We start from the raw sequence: 18,714 nt of genomic DNA, 5'->3' as shown, positions 1-18,714 counted from the left end.
GACCTTTCCTGTCAACTTAAATATACACTATGGGTTTCCTCTCTCTTCATGACTTAGCCCCCTTATAACCTACCTTTGCAAAGGACCCAGCTAAATCATGATAGTCCTTCAAAAAGATGGATGACCTTCATCAAGACTCTTGTCAATGGACTTTTTTATTTTCAAGCAGAAAACAAGTTTTCATCCACAGGGATCTAACATTCAAGTTTCTTTTCCACCTGTCACTTTGAAATGCTCCAAGAGCATGACCTGACAGAAACACATTTCTACAAGTCTATGACTTTCCCATTGATGGACACTTGGTTACAGACAACCACCTCCTTCAGTTACCCAGAGTATAACTTTAGAATTCCAATAAGGACCTTTTACCTCATTCTAATTAAAAGCAAAGTACAAGCACCCAATTTAGAAAAGACCATTAGAATCCTAATTTAAACATGACAATTTTAGTCTGTCAATGATCATTACCTACCAAACTTTCACTCATTTTGTGCCAAAAAGGAACTTCAATCATAGTTCATTAGTTAATTATAGACACACAATTGTTAACATTTTTCAGGCATGAATTGCCTATCCTAATCTGATGTGTAGTTTCTACAAAGGTCCTTTCTTTTTCATTTTTTTTTTCAGGATCTAGGAGTAGGGGAAAAAAAGGAAAAAACCAAAACAACAAAAGACCCACAAACACACAAAGACAAAAAGAAAATCTGAAGAAATGTCCTGTCATTCTCACACTTGGGGGCAGGAAACCACACTTAGCAAGGTGGTGTCAGCACCCTGCCTCCTACCAGCCCCTGCCTCCATGGGCCAGTCTGTCCCAGCAAGGGCCACGCTGCCACATTTCTCCCTCTCCTGTGAGGCTTCTGAGAAAGCCCAGCTCCTTCCTGGAGTGGAGCCTTGCCAGGGACATCAGTCTGTTGCTGCTGACACACTCCACACATAATTCGGTGGCTTCCTGCTCGAGGCATTACATAATTTGAGCCTCTGGCATCTCTTTCTGGAACATTTCATGTACTCACCCGCAGGATCAGCAGCATCTCCAGTTACCAGACAGCTCTGCACCTTTTCTGCACTGATTCTGATCTGGGTGGCACTGACTACAGGCACAGATGGCTGTTTATGCCAGGTAAATGAAAACTTGACAATACGACTCCCAAAACAGACAAAAGAAGCAGGTAACCACACAGTTAAACACAATTAATGGTCACAGGAATACCACGACGGAAATCCCTTTAATAAACCACAGAATTCTATCAAGGACTGTTGCATTCAGCTTCATTAAGTCAGGAACTTACTAACAAAAGAGCATACAGCCTCCTGCTATACCACACACAACCCACCCTTAAGTCCTAATCTGCCTCCAGCCATGAAATCATGAGCCAAGAGAGTTCTTGACTTGGGATCAAGGTATATATAACTAAACTGAAAGGTAAAAACACTCCTTGGTGTTTGCTGATTAAGATTCAGGACACTGTACTCCTGAAACAGGCAGACTGTTTTCACAGAGATGTCACATACTTGGAGCCCAGAGATTCTATTTTATGAAAAGCATATCAATTGTTAATAAAGTGCACCCTCCAAAAGGATTTGTAGAAAATAGAATCTTTTAGACCTTTTTCTACAAAGAACGAGTCATATTTATATTCTAAACCCCACATAATTTAAGCCAAGTATTAAACAACAGCAGCATTTGTGCAATATAGAACAGTTACTACATACTAATCAGTATGCAAATGTAATAGCACCAGGAAACATAATCTGCAATTTGACTCTGAGAATTTCAGTGTGTCTTGGATGCAATAAGAACATACTATCCTACAGCTCCAGCAGGGAATTTTACCTATTGGTTTAGGAAAGTTATTAATTTTTTCTAATTTTTTTTTCAGGGGGGGGGGAAAAAAGAGGTACTCAATTTTTAGTCACCCATAGTAATTCTCTGGAACCAAAATCATCATGCTGCAGTTTAAGAGGTTTTCAATCTGTGAAATTACTCACTGCTGATGAAAGCATTAATAATCCAAGACTTCATTTACAGCATTACAAAGAATCCAGGTCAATTATGGGTAAATGCTTTTACTCTGCTCTGACCAATGAAATTAATTATCATAAAAACCTGCACTCCAACCAAGACTAAAGTTTCAGGGCGTCTCACCATTATTCAAAGAAAACAGAAAGGAAAGAGCAATCCTAGACTCCAACATGGAAACCAGGCAGCTAATGCAGGCCCTGGGGAACATGCTGCAGGTGAAAAGAAGGGAAGAGGATGGATACTCCTTTCAGGCCAGCAAGCCAGCAGCTGCCAGCACTTCATGTCATTAAGATAAAATCTGATATCTCCAGGGAAAGCTCAGCATCATCATATAAATCCTACTGCAGCCTAATCATTCTTTCTGGGATGTACTCTGTGTTCCAGAAACTGGGAGCCTGCTCCTTGCCAATCTCGCTCTGAAATGTAGGCCAGCAGCTCTAACATAGCATGTTGTGATCTACGCTTTTATTATCCCAATCCTCCACAACAGCAAGAGAAAGGGATTAAGCAGCATTATTTTTCCCCCTGAATATTTACTGAGATAATTACATACCATACTATAATACAAGACTATTTTGCACAGTGCAAAATAACACAGAACAGGCCTGTCATTTTGGGCAAACCGCTTGGTCCAATCACTCTTGGGAGAGTACAAGGCTGATCCTATTATTTATGTTCCTTCAGGAAAGTTTAATAGCAAACTCTTCCATATGTACCAAATAGATGGACTCAGCTTCTTCATACAGTCCGTTTTTTTGGCAATCATATTTTTAAAATTATTTTGTCAAACGTTATTAATGACTAAAGCCATCTGTGTTTCTAGAGAACGCTCCTTTCCATCCTCTCTTTCCTTCCTACTGGGCTGCACAGTGAAGATTTTTTTATTTACAATCACTTCTATGCCAGCAGATGTTACACCACACAAAACTGCTTTGCTGCAAGTTCAAGAAGAAAGTGGTGGGAAGAAGTTTACATAACCTGACATTATCAACAAAAGCAAGAGAGGCTGGCAAACCACAGGCTGTAGTCATTTAATTCACACAAATCTCTCTTCCCCTTTCTCACTCTGCTTTCCAATTTGTTTTAATTCCACAGGAGAATCTGACTGGTAGTCACTCCATAATGCATTGCAAGGTTTAAATGCCAGCAGCTTCTCTTGTCTTGGCAAAATGTACAGAGCTGAAATTTAATTACAACTGGCTCAAACACACTTTTGTTTTGCTTCTACCCACCTGGAACACATAGCCGTTTAAAGTAAATATGTTTAGTCACTGGATAATATGAAGTATAAAAGAAAAGTTACACTGTAATAAACAGATACACTTCAAAACAATTTTGATTTCTATCTCTGAACCTGGCTGCAACCAGCTAGCTGAGAGTGGCATTATTGTGATGGAAACAGCATGGCATTTCAAGGCAAGAAAGTAAACATATTCTCCCAGATACTCGCACAGGAGTTGAAACCCACCCAAGAAAATCATTTGCACTATCGGTGTGCATTATTCTGCCCTAACGTTTTGACATTGAGTTTAAACATTAAGCTGCGAGTACAATGCCTCTTTTTTAAACTAATGCAATTTCTTGGGGCAAAATCTGATATGGCCAGCCAGATTTCCTGAGTGCTAGTTTCTCCCAAGGAAAAAAAAGAACCTGGGAGACATCAGTTTAATTTTGATTTGTCCAGTAAACAGATCAAAGCATTACAGCTCTGCAGTGGAGGTTTACAAAGCCTCCTTGTGCAAACATCCTGGGCCTGATGCTGCCGGCTGCACTGAAGCAAATCTCATCTGATGGCAACCAGTGCTGGTTTGTGCACTTTGTGCTACATTCAGTGTCCAATGCACAAAATTTACACTTTAAAGGGAAGTCAAAATCTTTGAAGTCCCACTTGATCAAAAATTATTAAAACATGCAGCTTGAATTTTTAGGCTGATCTTAACCACATGTAGTTGGAAAAGTTTCACTCTTCTATTCTGTTGCTTCTATACCAAAACCTGTGTTCAGCTCTAGGCTCCTCCTATTCCAGTGCAATAAGTTCTTTGGGTGAAGGAGCATTTTTAACAAATATGTGCAACGCCTAAAAAAGAGATTCCAGAACCACTATTAGATTAATGAGAGCTGCAAGACTGCAAAGTGTAAATAATTTTTAGCATATCTGAAACAGCTTTCTAGATCTGTGCTTTGTAAGATTGCAGTTTCTGGCCAGCCTCTTCTATTTCTTTTCGCATCCAACTGTGCAGTTGAGCTTGTTCAGGGTTTGCTGTTTGGTGACTTTCACAAAACACAAAGAAAGAGGGAGGAAACAGAAATGACACAACCCATATAAACTGGTTTTAAAACGTTCAGTGGTAGGCCTGATGTCTGCAGCTAAACTGATTCTTTGCAAAAGAAAATTCCTTTTTGTACATACAGATGGTCTTGACTTGAGTGTCCCTTTAAGCCAGCTTTGCTGATTCAGACAATCTCCATGCCATTGCCAAAGGGAAAAAAAAAATAAAAAGGTGCTCCTGAGTTATGTTCTGCCTTAAAAGATTTAAACAAGGAATCCTCAAACCTCGAAACAACACCAAGAACCACATTTTCATTTCTGCTGGAAGACTGGTGTCAATGTCTAAATGCAGAAAGACTGCTTGGCAAATATCCTGTTTCAGACTATGTTTCTAACACTGAAATTTTGCTCTTTCTGGGCTACAAATCAAAACTGGATCTGTTGCATAACAAAGGCATTAAAAATAATGGCCTCTAATACTGCATGGCATGTCAATGAGAGCAGTGTAAGCAACGCCTTGTTCCATACATTAATCTGCACCCCGTGTGTGTTTGTCTTGGTAGAGCATGTCCATGTCCCTGATTTGCTACATTCTGATTTCCCAGGCAAGGTCAGGAAGTAATTTACCAGGATCCCTGCTGGTAACACACATGAGCTACAGGCTTTGGGGAAGTCATCTCACCATGCTAAAAGGGTCTCAACAATTGGAATATAAAGAGATGAAATTGCTTGAAAGCTGCTTCATACCCTTTTTTTAGGTACTTCAGCATGTTGAACTGAACAACATGGATGCCATTTCTTTTTAACCTGCATAAATTAGTTTTGTGTATGTATGTATTCTAAATAAAAATGCTCTGTTGCAGTGTATTCTCTCATCTGATGTACCAGCAAATGGACACCAACCAGGTTAAATAAAAAATAATAAAGACTGCATTGTAATAAATGCCATAAAATAAATAATGCAAAGATAGTCCCTGCCCCAGAAACCTTGCAATTTAGGCCATGAACAAAGAATCCTTAAGGGATCATACCAAACCTACCTAACATTCCTGAATTGACATTTACATTGTGCTGTACTTCAGTTCATACTTTCAAGGCTGTAAGTATGCACTTCTTCTGATGTTCTACATCTCGTGGTTCACAAGACAATGAGCCTTCATTTCAGGCATTATCATGATATTTAAGGTAGATATTGAAAAGATAGCTAATCAGAACACTGTGGGTGGGGGTGTGCACCTTACTGTATTTAAACCAAGTCCTGGTTTAGAACAAAGAAATCTGATTTTAAAAGTCCAGTACAGCCAGCTAGGCCCTTCCCTAAAGATACGGGGAGAGGGGAAGGGGAGTGGATGGCAGAATTATGAAAACAATACCGAGCAACTAATAAAGAGCTTCCAGGCTGGGCACCTCTCCTCCTGTGTCACGAAGGGTAACAGGTTATAACCCAGGAATATTACCATTCCTACTTGAGGATCAGATGTGTCCTAACAGCCACTCCTTGCTCTGCTGAAATTGAGTTAAAGATTAATTCTGAAATCATATCAGTCTCAATACGGTCATCTAAAAGGCCAGCCAGCAATATCTCTCCATCCTGAAAAAGTGAAGTCTTTTGACATCTGATCTTACAAATGAGAAGGCTTGAGACAACTTGGTGGATATACACTTTGCTTTTGAAGGAACAAACAGATATTTTTATCCACTAGCTGCGTAGCCCACAGGGAGCAAGTAAAGTTCTGAAGCCAAATTAACTATTTCACCTGCAAAAACTACAGACTGATTTAATCAGTCTCCAGCTCTGAAGGGCTGGGTTTGTGCACTTGCAGTGTGCTGTACTCAGGTCAGTTTTATTTCTCATACATGGCAAATTTCCCCTGTCAAGTCCTGGCACTATTTGAATTCTTGATACCTTTCTTTTGTCAGGTCAAATTTCAAGGTTAAAAAAAAAAAAAAACAACAAACCACACTGCCAAACAATAAAAGGAAGCTATTATCTGTCAGAGAGAATAGCTTTTTTCCTATTGTTTTCCCTTTGAAAGGGGAAAGGAATGAACCATTAAGTGGACAAACACCATTTTGGCCTATGAATCATCCCTGATAAAACTGCAGATGTACAAACCCTGTCACAAGAGTATTACAGTAAGAGGGAACAGATAAATTTCAACAACCATCCAAAAGGCCCCTTAGATGAAGCACGATGATTTTGAATTGAATTTTGAGATACAAGGCTCAAATGGACTCAGGTTACTTGCTTGCACCACCCACGCTCTGTCAATAGACACTGCTGAACAGGAAGAGCCAACTCTTGTTAAAATTACGTTTCAGTCACTAAGAAAAGTGCTAATTACCAGCTGGACTGAAGACCACTGAGATAAGCAAAACATTCCCTGCCAAAGCCCTTTACACAACATTCTTTAATTTCTAAAACCCAAGACGTGATGATAGCAGGAAGAGATGGAAGGGAAAAAAGGATTAATCCACTTTCAGTCATGTTTAAATAAGACTTCCTTTAAATGATTTTAAATTAACTGAGAAGCATTATCTTTTTATCAACTTCTACAAAAAGAAAGGCAGGCAAAAATTTATTTGTGTAATTAATGTGTTATTCACATATACAGAAGCACTTACGTTTTAAATGAAACTGTAACTTGGCTTCTCAGTAACTGAAAGATTCCAGATAATGGTTTATGAAATCAAGCAATATTACCAGAAAAGTGGTTATAATTTAAATTAGCAATCACTTTTTAAGGAAGAGCTATAGCTCACCTGAAAAAATACCATGGGTCCACAATTTTAAAATTTTTAGGTATATAGTTTTATAGCTCTTAAAAAAAAAAAAAAAGCAAAAAACAAACACAAAACTGACACCTTACTCTGATAATTACTTCAACTGATGCTTTGAAGAAATACTTCCACAGATCTTTCAAATGAGCCAGGCAAAGCAACACCTTCAAGATCCAAGTTTTGGTTAAAATTTCCAATTAGTCACAAAACGATTGCTCCATGAGCATTTAAATGCTGCTAAAGGTAAGGGCTATTCTTTTAGATGTATCCTGTTACTGAGAGAACACAACTACCTGAAAGGAGGTTGTAGCCAGGTGAGGTTTGGCCTCTTCTCCCAGGCAGCCAGTGGCAGCACAGGAGGATGTGGTCTCAGGCTGCTCCAGGGGAGGGTTAGGCACAGAAAGGGTGATTAGACATTGGAGTGGGCTGCCCAGGGAGGTGATGCCGTCACCGGCCCTGGAGGTGTTTAAGGAAAGCCTGGACGTGGCACTCCATGCCATGGTGGTGTTGCATCGCAGGTTGGATTCAATGGTCTCAGAGGTCTTTTCCAGCCTAAGTGATTCTGTGGAAATTAAATAATTCAAAAACTAAACCCCCAAAAAGGCTAATGTAGTTTTACATTACTGGAAAAAATTCCTCATATCTCGTACTATTATTGTCTTCTGTGAAAACAATTCCACTTAAAAACAAGAGAATGAAAATACACAGCGAACATTCTGACACTGAACTACAGTGGGATGGAGCCAATTCCTTAATACCAAATAATGTAACTGTTAACACAGCAATGCAATTTCGTCTTCCATTTCTACCTGTGAGTATCAAAAACTGTTTTCCAGCTTTCAAAAGCCTCAAACTATTGCCACATTGCTCAGCACCTGAATCATGGAAAACCACTCACGGAATCAATCATTAGATGATTCAATATTACCTGAAAAAACTACCTGTATGTTTTTCCACATAATTTCAGATCAATTCAATAGATGTTTTTAACATGTCAGATATCTGAGAGCTGCACTTAGATCTTTGTTTTCACAATATTATTATTCAGTTGTTCTACTGTGGGGAGAGGAGGTGGTTATTCTAGATTAAAGTGAGCAGTGCCTTTTCAAGAGTAAATTAGAAATTAAAGCAGGATGAGATCAGGGAAGATTACCACACACTGTTTATAAACTCAGCATAACTAAATCAAAGATATATATAAATCAGAGCATGTCTTTCTTGGCAGATTGATTCAGTTTTGAAAACTGAAGTGTCACAGACTTCATTAAAATAAAAAAAAAACCAGCAATAAAGCTCACTTTTTTTTTCAGAAGTAACCTATTTCATGCCAACTCACAGCTACTCGTACAAAGTAATGCTTTCACCTCATGTGTTTTAAAATAAAATAATCATTTGCAAAATAAATACATGTGTTTGTATAGCAAAGAATTACTGCAAGCATATACTTTTGATTTCCCCACATCTGGAAATGTGATTAGGTTATGGGAGGCTTTTAGTTCATCATGGGAAAGCTGTAAGAAACTAACACATATGAATCCACACAAAACAAGCAAACAGAATCTTTAAAAATACGAAAAATGAGATTTTCAAAAAGTCTTAAAAAAAAAAGTAAAAGAAGTCCACAAAAAATTGTCCCCAAAACTCCTGAATAAATCAACTGGTAGGCTGTCACTGTAGCCAAAACCCAACAGATCATCTTTTTTCTGAGACTGCAATTCAAACAATCAACTCTGAAAATGAAGCTGCAGCAGAGAAATTCTTGTGTTTTTTACGTGATTTGGACTACCAGACAATGGTCCAAGTGAGCTGTGATTCCTCTATCCACATGGGAACCACAACTCTGCAGTACCAACTTCATTAGTAAGAATTCTTCCAAATGAACTCAACCAGAACAGCAGAGCTGAAGATTTATCCCTTCCATACCCAACAAACACAAACATGCTACAGGAACAACACCCAACATTTCTCCACATTGATGATCACCCAGCTCTCTAGACATATAAAACAAAATGCAGAGGATTGATGCTGCTGTTACCCTTTCCTACCCCTCTGAGTCTCCATACATCTTCACTACCTGCTGGATGCAGAGAACGGAGGGATTATCATTAGCAGCTGAGGTCACAGGAGTGCCACTGGGGTACTGTCTCCCAAGCACACAGTCCATACATGTATTCACAAAAGCACCCATACAGGTTCCTGAGCCTGCCAGCACCACACCAATTTATTCACTATCCCTGGAACAAGGCCAGTTAAGGACCATGTGCTTCTCCCAAGGTGTCAGTCTTCATTAATTCCACAGGGAAGAGATGGTATTGCTCCCATACAAGCAGTGCAAATACTTCCATTACGTGATGAAAAGACTAATTTAAGACATTTTCTTGAATAAAGACATACAGATGAAATGGCACACAGCTAAAAACTATTTTTATATGGCTTTTCTAGTTAAGCTCATGCTCTCATTAGGATATCTCAAAGAAGACCATTTTATCAACATCTGTTTACGAGGCTTGGCAAATATGCCAATTCCAGCACTTTCTCAGTTAGTAAAGAAAAACAAACAGACAAACAAAATTAAAAGCATGCAGAGGCAAACATACGTAATACTTTAGGACACATCCAAGAAGATGAGAATCTGCTTGAGAAAAGCAAAATTTTACCAGTGATGCCTGAATGCAGGGAAGCAGCAACCTGTACAAATAAAAATATTTTTGCCCTGTTTGTCCTCACCTGGGCCAAGGACTTCTCAGAAGTTATTTCTCTTCCCAGCCACCTGCTACAGTCACAGGTCATCAAAAAGCTACTCTGTATTTCATAGCCAAGACCGAGAGCATCAGCAAAAAGAACAGCCAGACTCTGCTACACACTGCCAGATTTGAAGGGCTTGGGGAAAAGAGGAAATGAATCTTTCTATCAGTCCAGTCGCAGCAGAGAGATTGCAGGACCTTCCCCTCGGCACACGCAGATGTACAATGGGGGCTGCTCCTGCCAGCCCCACACCAAGCAGAGGAGGCTGCCAGGGTCTCCGAGCCCCAGCTGCTGTGCCTGCGGGAATATGGCACCGGCAGCACCCCCGGGACACCGAGCCACAGCTGAGCCTACTCCCGCCCGGGCTGCCCTATTTGAGCCCTCTGTTATTCTCCCAGGTCACAGCACTACCCACGCCCCGAGGCCCCCACCTTCTGCTTCAGCACGGGAATTCTCCAATCAAAGCAGATAAGCGCATCATGTGAGGGATGGCAGACACGCTGAGGGGAATTTCCAGGAGCTTCACCGCACCTGCAGCATCCACGGATACAGGAGATTTCCAATGTGAAAATGACAAGCCAAGCAGGGGTGCCAAAGTATCCACATTACCTGCAACTCACAGCCCCCATGCCAGACTGCAGCACCTCATTTGCAATCTGCTCTGATATACCTGCAACCACTTTCCATCTTTCCTTGTCATTTAATGTATGGCAATTATTCCTAAGCATATTTTGCTAGGGAAGCAGTACACAAATAACACACACTGAAAGACCAGAAAGCAATAATTACTCAGTCTATTCTTTGCTGATGTCAGACATGCAGTACAGCTCTCCAAATCCACCAGAGCACCCAATTAATCTGCACTAATCCTCAAGAACTATAGCTGAAAAACAAATAGTAAAATCAAATCATCCAACAGCTTCCGTCTGCCTTGCAGTCACCACTCCGTGCTATCCAACCTCTTCAACAAATCTGTCCTTCCTTCTCATCCCAGCAAACAAACCTACAGAGAATTCAGCGGCCTCTCTCCCCTCCTTGTTCAAAAATGCTTTTCTTTCAATGATCATGGTCCTTCATAGAAAAAAAGTATACCAGTTCTGTTGGGTTCAACAGATCACATTAGCCTTGCCAAGGAAACCACTCCATGGCTCTATTTCCTACTTCCCAATAAGGCATTCATATTCCATTTCAGGTCACACTTCAGCAAGAAGAATTCTGTATGAGTTATCCTAATTTGTGTATTTCAAAACAAAGAGGCTCTCACTGCAGCTATCAATTCCCTTCTTCCCTGTTTCCTTTTAGCAGTGGCAGCAGTCTAATGTCAGAGATGGAGACAAGCACCCTGGATCCAGCACACAGCATCATCTGAGAGGAGAGTACAGAATATCTGTACATGCAGCAAGTGCAGCACATACAGCAACATCAATAATGGACATCCCCAAAAGCTTGGGAAAGAAAATAAAAAGGCAAATGCAAAAGACGTGGCAATTTCAGGCATGGGAAATTAATATGTTCAAGGAGAAGAAAAATGGGAACAGAAAAACCCATAGAGTTTTGGAATGGTCTGCAAGATCAAGTACGAAAAAATGTCACTTTGGTATGAGAAGTTCTTTCATCTGACCTATCTTGTTCTAGACCACAGCTTACATCTCAGAGAACTTCTTTATTACTTGTTATTTTCCACATCATCAGTGTTCACAGGATCATGGAAACTCTAAATCACTGGAATCCAAGAGATGCTCCTTATTAACCTTTCAAGTCCTTATTCTTTTTTGCCCCCTTTATTAGTCACTGACCTTCTGGCTGATTGCTTCCAGTCTGCAGGAGCGTGTGTGCTCATGTTGAAGGTAGAAATCATTAGAAAAGGAAATTTTTCTGTAACGTCAAGAATAAAGAGCCTGCTCTTTAATGCCTTTTTCATACCCATTTCCTCCTTATTAAAGTGTACCCAAACATTTCTGAGGCTGAATATATATTCTCTCTTGGCAGGCATATTGCTAGACCAACTGAAGATATAAATTACTTTAATGTAACTATTTGATAGGTGGATGACACTTGTAATTTTTTTATCTTCAGAATTTCAAATGGTGTTACAAATACAAACAACAGAATATGAACACCAAGCCTAGATTAAGACTTTTCAAGTAAATGGTCTATCAGTACATCATCTGAGAAGGAACAATGTAAAGTATCTAATTTGAACAGTTCCTTTTTAAATCCAGCATCTGTAATGTTACACATCTTCTCATGGTCTTCTAGGTTGCAGGGCTGGCTCACAAAGGAAGTTACAATTTGAGAGCCCCAGAGTCAACTGAACAGAACCAGTTTCTTCAAAATCAAGAGGGCAAAGGCACATGGTTACTTCGGCAACACCAATTTCAACCACTCCGCAAACCGACCTTACAATGGAGCACATTCCAAACAGGCTGTCCCACTTCACTTGCCTAAAGCTGCCAGTCATCGTTACTGGGGAAAGAACAAGCTCTTACTTTGGGGAAATATCAAACAAGGGACTCTTAGCTCTCAGAGTATAAGGTCTCATGGTAGTACAATTATACCTCCCATATATATGGAAAGCAAGGCCCTAACTTTGGGTGTATGACCAGCACCTACTTAACTCCCATATTGATCCCTGGCTATTGCAAAAAGAAAGGTGAGAGACACACTGTGAGGAATTAGAAGCACTTAGGGCTTATAAGTGAGAGAGAGATTGCTTCTTAAAATATTTTCTATCAGGTAGCATGGAGCAATTGCATAGAATCAGATTATGGATTCATCTATGAGATGGTCATGAAACAGGGGAGGGCAAGGGATGTCCCATGCCATAACCATGGTCTTTGTGATTGGTGCTATCTGTCCCATGACCAGCTATCAGTCATGGGTGGGACAGGATCACAACTGAGCTTAACAACACTGACTGGCAATGGACAAGAACGGGAAACCACAAAGAGATCAAAGTAACAGCCTCATCTGTCACAGAAACCTAAACCGTGCAAAAGGCAAGTGGTCTTAAAAGCTGGATACCTTGTATTTCTCCCCTTCATGAGCAGATACACTACAGTAGGGCAATCTAAGCTTTTAGCGATAGCCACACTGCTCCAGAGGAACTGGCTTTCTCGCAAAGGAAGACTGACTGGTGCTTCTTGGAACGTTAAAGGTGAAATGAAACATTATAACTATTCACAAATACCATTTATCCAAGACTAGTAACAAGGGAAACGGGACAGCATGAGTTCAGGGCTAGTCTAAGGGGCTCTTCAGACGAGAGGAAGAAAAAGGTTTTGTCTCTTCTCCAAAAATCAAGATTCTTTTGTTGTTGCACAGGTATGACTTTAACAAGTACTTCTTTCAGTGGCTGATATGTAGAACGACTCGCAAGGCAAACTGAATAAAGGAGCCACAGCACTTCACTGCCTTGTATAAGTTGATGCTGGCCTTCAAAAGGAGGGGGTGCAAATACTGATTTTCCTCCAAGATCCCTCACAAGGAAAATATCAGCAGCTCATCACCCAGAAGTCTGCTGGAGATGAATCTCTAAAGCCACAGTTGTGCTGCACCATCTACTTCTGTGACTCACATAAGCCGCTTAGGAGCATCTTTGCCCTGAAAATTGCAGATTCCTGACATTAGTGCTCTGAAGACAGCAGTGAAAGGGTTGTCCTGATGCTGTTTCCCATGTTCCCCTCCGATACTAATGTATCGGAGTAGTCCAGGTACTCCGATACATTAGTATGCCTTTCTGGAACAAGAAAATTACTAGTAGGCCTAATTAATTAATTCCAGAATGGCTGGGAACCTGTCTTCATCCACAGTTTCACAAGCTTCTTTACCCACATTTACCAAACTTCCAGAAACCACTACTACCATAAGATGGGTGAGGACCAACAAGACAGATTTTCATAATTTAGTGATCACAGGGCAGGACATGAGCAGAGCAGGCTAGTTAATGCCAAAGCACACTATTTTTGGTATTTATACTATTGATATACCATATATTCTAACCTCTACAGGTCAGCTCTTTGGAATACAAAGTCCAAAAATCACATTCTTTTTCTGCATAAGCAAGAGAGCACAAAACCTGCTCCCAGAAAGTCGTGCTGAATAAAATTTATCTGGGCCTTTGATGCATGCTCGTAGGTAATTTTGATGTGGTGCTACGCATGAATCTTTCATAAGAATAAGATGTCCTAAACAGTATAGTCAAAAAACTTTTGAAGAGTTTGGAGGCTGGGTCATAAACACCTCCACTGTATGCAAGTTCTGCAGACATCAAAGAGTCTTCCCCAAATCAGATGCATTACATGTCTTGCAAAATTAGTAAATGTACCCAAGTCATCAATTTTGCAATTTTTGAAGTAGCACAATGCATCTGTTTATTAGAGAACGGAACTAAGCCCAGGCTACTGATTAGCCATCCTACAAATAAAGCTTATGCAACCCTTTGTAATGATTTCCATTAACAACCAACCAGAGATTTTATGACTTGGAAAATTTCACTTCTAAACCAATTTACAACACTTCCCAAAATCTAATGGGACAGATGATTGAAACTACAGAGGAAACCAGCCTTCTCTGAAATCAATGAGGTACAATTTTCATAAGTAGCCTCTCCTAGGTAAGATGCCTGCATTAAGTTTTGGTTCTCATTTCTAAAATTCCCATAAGTGCTTCTCTGTCCCTTTTTCCCTCTCCCCTACAAAAGGGATTAATTCAATTTTAAGGAAAATATTAAAACAGCAGTTTCAGACTTCAGTCTCTGGCAAATTATGAACAGGAAGGAATAGTAATTGAGCTGTTAAAACCACCACAGAAAGCAAACTATTAAACAATTCAAAAAGACCACAAAAAATTACAAGATAAAAAATGAAAAAGAAATATAAAACAAGTCATTTCAGTAAGCACAAAACTACAAGTTTTCAACTCAGTATACCTAAACCTGGTGAAAATGAAGCCATCAGTTCCTACATAGCTGTAACAAACACTTGACAGACTTCCAGCATAGCCCCAAGTTCATCATCACAGCCAGATATTACTGGAACAAATGCCCAAACTCTGCAACAGAAGTCAGCAGTGTATATCAAGCCCAAACAACTCGCCGCTGTTTTTGAAAAGGTGAAAACAACACAATATTTTGTGTGAAACATAACAAAGAAATATTTCCTCTGTAAGTAAGGGAAATTCAAATGACTTCTCTTTCCTGCCCCTTGGTCTTTCTCTCTTCCCCTTCAAGGTTTTGTCTTCCCTGCATTTTAAGAAAAAGCAGAGAGTGTAGGTTATGCATAAATTCATTACAGAAACACTATTTTAGAACAAAGCTCCTGTGCGTGGATGCATGTCTTTAAAATAAAAGGCATTGTTACTCTACCAAGTGTGTATCCACAGCCAGCAATCAGATCAGATCCTCACATTTTATTCTGACAGCCACGCAGTTATATTTTCACTAGAGGTTTGACTTTCATATCAATACCTGGTTTTTAGCAATATCATCAAGAGATGAATCAAAACTGACATGTGAAGGCACACTGGTATTAATGGTTGGGGAAGAGAATTCACATCCTAGAGCTCTGTAATTTATTTTTAATTACTTCATGAAGTTATCAGTTGCAGAGAGGAATAAATCTGTTCCCAACTCTTATTTAGAAACTGTCTCTATACAATACAGAATTGCTCAGCTCTATATAACAATAATTATTTTGTGGTACATGGCAATATTTGGTACCCTTGATCCAGTGAAAGCCTGCAAGTACTGTGGACATACACTTCCAGAAGTTGAAGAAATTAACCTGAAGTGAGTAGTATCAGCTGGCTAAAACTGCTCAAGTAAACTACAGAATACAACCCTCAACCCAAATGTGTTACGAAAGAATCTGCTCCATCCTCTCGGAGGATCTGAAGTGCGACATTTTGCCAAGGACCCTCGTTAACACCAATTATTGAACTGAAAATTCCATGGTGCAACAGCAAGTGAAGTTTGAAAAACACAAACGTTATTTACGTATTAAGAGACGATGATGCACGGTTTCCTGAAGATTTATACTGTGTAAAACTTTGACTTCGTGTAGCTCCTATCACCCACCTTTCCTACAGATCCATCCCCACAGACACTAACATTATATAAACTCCCCCGAGATAAAGATTATTCTGTAACTTTCCAAAATCATCTCCCTAAGCAGGTATTACCTAACAAACACACATTAAATACCTCACAAGCGCATTAGATCCCTAGGTTTCTACTAGATGCCACCATAAAAGAGTATTTGTAATTTATTTTGAGATATTAAAAAAAAAGAAGACAAGACTGGATGACTGCAACTGGAAAGGATAAGCAGGATTAAGTAACAGGTGTCTGACTGCAAATAATTCAAAGTCGAGCATGGAATACAGCACACAGCCTTGGAATGGCTATGGAACGGAAATGGAAACATTGCTTTTGCACCTTGCTTTGAAAATGACCACTAAGTGATTTAAAAACATCTTGTAAATTATAACCACTCAGACAGAAGCAACAGGAGCACTTGTATCCCCAGAGACCTTTGGATATATATGAAAGAAAACAAACAATCTTGAAAGGTGAGCCCGCCTTCCTCCCAGGAAAAAAAAAAAAGAAAAAAAAAGAAAAAAAAAGGAAAAAAAAAGAAAAAAAGGAAGAAAAAAAAACACCACAAGAAAGTTATACTTAACTACACAGAAACATTTGTCACACCGCCCAGCACTGACAAAATCCGGATGCACTCAGAAACTACAGCAGCGAGGATGAGGGGAAGACTCCAATCTCCAGGCGCGCACACACTGGGATCCACACATGGATCCACACACACAGCACACGGACACGCGTGTGTGCACAGCCAGACGTGAATGCGGCACGCAGGCATGTCTGTGCACAGCCGTGCACGTATGTCACACACAGACACACCTACGGCGACACACACCCACGCGTGACAGACCCACACGTATGACAGACACATATGAGACAGACGCACACGTATGACAAGACCCACAGGGATGTGAGTGGCCCACACGGTGACAGACCTTCATCTGGCAGCCCCACGCGTTTGTGACAGACCTGCATCTGTGACAGCTCCACACGGGCGTGACAACCCCACACGGTGCCACAGCCCCGCACGGGTGCCACAGCCCCTCACGGTGCCACAGCCCCGCACGGTGCCACAGCCCCGCACGGTGCCACAGCCCCGCACGGGTGCCACAGCCCCGCACGGTGCCACAGCCCCTCACGGTGCCACAGCCCCTCACGGTGCCACAGCCCCTCACGGGTGCCACAGCCCCGCACGGTGCCACAGCCCCGCACGGTGCCACAGCCCCTCATGCTCGCGCGCGCCCACAGAGGCCGGGGGAGCCCAAGGTTACGGCCCGCGCGGGGGGGGCCGGGCAGCGCCGCTCCCCGCCAAGGGCGCGAAGCCACGGACAGAACCGCGGCCGCCCCCCGTCCCCCCCCGCCTCAGCGGTGGCCGCTCCCGCCACCCTTACCTCAGGCGCCGAAGCTGCTTCCTCCTCCTCCTCCTCACGCTGTGCCAGTGTCTGTGTGTGTGCCTGTGTGTGTGCGCGACCCGCCCGCCCCACAGCCGCGGCGACTCCTCCTTCCCCCCTCCCTTCCCTTCCCCTCCCTCCTCCCCCGCCGCCGCGCCCGCCTCAACCCCCGCAGCGCCGAGAGACGCGGCAGGGACGGGGGAAACCCCACGGCGGCCGCCGCCTGTGCTGGGCGGGCCGGGCCGGGCCGGGCCGCCGCCGGCTCCCCCCGCCGCCGCGCAGGGCTGCGGGCAGCGCATGGCAAGTGGGCGGCGGGGCCGCGGGCGCGGAGCTCCGCCCGCACGGCCCTGGGCGCGGAGGCACCGCGGCGCTGCCCGGCACCCGCAGGTACCGCACACGTGCCCCCGGAGGATGTCCGCGCCGGCGCGCCTCTGTTTACTACACGTATTGGAAAAGGGCGAGGAGGAAATCCCCCTTCCCCTTGCGCTCCCCGGCTCCCGCCAGGCCTGCTGCTTGCCACGCAGCCGACGGGAGAAAGGGATGTTGCGGAGGCCGCTGGAGGCTTCCCAAAGTCTCACAGTTCTCGTCTCAAAATTGCAGTTGGGCTCCTTGAGGTTTCTTTGGCGTGAGCCGTGGAGGAGCTCAGCGCACAGGCAGTATGGGCGGTCTGGAGCGCGGGATTCCCTCTCCCGAGATCCCTGGCCAGCCCTTTCACAGCTCATGATTCTACACACTACTGCCATGAACTGCCCCTGTAGTACCCTGTAGGCTCCCTGTGCTCTCCTGTTTGCTGTCTCCACGTGCCCGGTCTCAGCTGTCCCTCTCTCCTCATGATTTCACGAGAAATGTTTTTCCCCGCGTCAAGAAAAGCCGTGAAACGCCCACAAAACCGAACCAAGTGCTGAGCTTTACAGCCGAAGCAGGTTCCCCATCCCTGTTCACCTGCAGCCTGCGCTCATGGACTTTGTAGGTGAACTGTGGAGTTTGGACACCTGGGACTGTTCCGAAGGGACACCGACACCGAGAGCTGGTGTTGGGAGAGGCAGCAAGCTACGGATACGAAGTTATCCAGGGTGAGTTGAGGAAACAGTGGAAGAAAATACAAAACTGTTTTGCTAGTCGAGTAGTTGAACTAGTAATGTAGTGGCAAAGATCTTGGGCTATATTATCCTATACTATAAACTGCACAAATCCAGGCTTGGAATGCGAGGCCCCATCCCGACACCACTGCCTAGGATGTGATTTTAAAAACATTCTGCCTCCAAGAGCTGCTATCGTGCTCCTATCAAAGAAGTGAGCAAAGGAGGGACTGAGAACAGCAGCAAGGATGACGCGTGATTCCAGGGACAGCCTGTAGCAGAGCAGAGCTGCGTTCTGAGGGGTTTGTGTAGCCTAGGCAAGTGCT

The 18,714-nt window shown here is 42.5% G+C and overlaps 1 protein-coding gene across 9 annotated transcripts in view; it reads right to left on the bottom strand.

Annotated features, from left to right (window-relative positions):
- Positions 1-17,432, bottom strand: part of PLCB4 (phospholipase C beta 4) — a 185,525-nt gene extending 168,093 nt beyond the window's left edge. For 7 of the 9 annotated variants that reach the window (XM_085053980.1, XM_085053984.1, XM_085053977.1 and 4 more), the window contains exon 1: positions 17,310-17,432. The gene's annotated coding sequence lies outside the window, so the exon portion shown is untranslated. The remainder of the gene's footprint in view (positions 1-17,309) is intronic. The other 2 variants (XM_085053985.1, XM_085053981.1) reach the window with 2 other exon arrangements.
- Between the last annotated feature and the right edge of the window lie 1,282 nt (positions 17,433-18,714).

The sequence above is a fragment of the Lichenostomus cassidix genome, chromosome 3, assembly GCF_008360975.1.
Source record: "Lichenostomus cassidix isolate B80296 chromosome 3, HeHo_3.0, whole genome shotgun sequence".
In the NCBI taxonomy this organism is placed as follows: domain Eukaryota; kingdom Metazoa; phylum Chordata; class Aves; order Passeriformes; family Meliphagidae; genus Lichenostomus; species Lichenostomus cassidix.
Note: the sequence above shows the minus strand (reverse complement) of the source record. Positions and strands in the feature narration are given on the sequence as shown.